The sequence below is a fragment of the Formica exsecta genome, unplaced genomic scaffold (genome assembly GCF_003651465.1).
Source record: "Formica exsecta isolate Colony F162 unplaced genomic scaffold, ASM365146v1 scaffold175, whole genome shotgun sequence".
NCBI classification, from domain to species: domain Eukaryota; kingdom Metazoa; phylum Arthropoda; class Insecta; order Hymenoptera; family Formicidae; genus Formica; species Formica exsecta.
Window position 1 is genome coordinate 486,450 of NW_021849067.1, and position 982 is coordinate 487,431.

A 982-nucleotide genomic window follows, 5' to 3' on the forward strand; every position below is an offset into this window, starting at 1 on the left:
AAATTGACTAATCACAGTCGAGTATTCTCCTCATACTTGATTGTGATTGGTCAATTTCTTAAAGCTTAGGGCTTAAATCACTTATTGACCGGCACTTACATTACGTTAAGTACTGATTCTAAACCTAAACTCGTATGTAATCTCAAACTTCAGTCAACGCACAAACAAAATCGTAACGTAGTATGCTTTTGTTACGTTACGATTTTCTCTGTGTTATGTACGAAAAGCTTGTGCGGTGGCCCTTAACACAATCTTAAGATGTCCTAAACCAATCACAGAGCCGTATTAGCATCTTAAGACATTACTTAAGTCGGTCTTGAAATAAGAACTGACTATGAATACCGGCCTATGTCTATGAACGGGACTTTCGATTTGGAACTAGACCGACTGGACTTGAAGCGCGCTGCGCAATGTTTTCAGAAATATCGCACGCATGATTGTTTATCCGCCATTTTGTTCTGCTGCCGTACGCGCAGTTTTCGGAGAGAGTGGTGATCTAATTTACGATGGATATCAGTGATTGAGGCGAATTTCCTTCAATCGGGACGGCGTTGTCGCTTTACAACATTCTTTGCGCGTTTACGGAAAGTATCGTCATTGGGAGATAATGTGAGAATCGTCTTCTCGGAAGGAGATAGTAATCGTATATGATGGCAACCCGTGACAAGTTACATCTGACCCAACTTTCCTGACTTTTGAGGCCAAATGGCGATTACTAAATAAAACGGACGATTTTCGCTTCGTTCGTCACGTAAGTTCTACTACTCAAAGCCGCACGAACAGTGCCGAGTATAATTTACACATTCGCTGATCGTTTATGAAACACCTTAAATATCTCTGACCTATGTATTATACGTAGCTCTCAATGTTTTCTCAATTTTCATTTGCACCGTTATCCGATATATCGGTTCCCCTCCCTCTTGAAAATATCACGAAAAAGAAATTATGTCGCACGCAAGTAAAAATTTGTTGATCTTAATAT

General features: G+C 40.0%; 1 protein-coding gene across 1 annotated transcript in view; it reads left to right on the top strand.

Moving 5' to 3' along the window:
- Nucleotides 1-449: 449 nt before the first annotated feature.
- Nucleotides 450-982, top strand: part of LOC115233408 (serine-rich adhesin for platelets-like) — a 7,287-nt gene continuing 6,754 nt past the window's right edge. The window contains exon 1 of the mRNA XM_029803797.1: nt 450-751. The gene's annotated coding sequence lies outside the window, so the exon portion shown is untranslated. The remainder of the gene's footprint in view (nt 752-982) is intronic.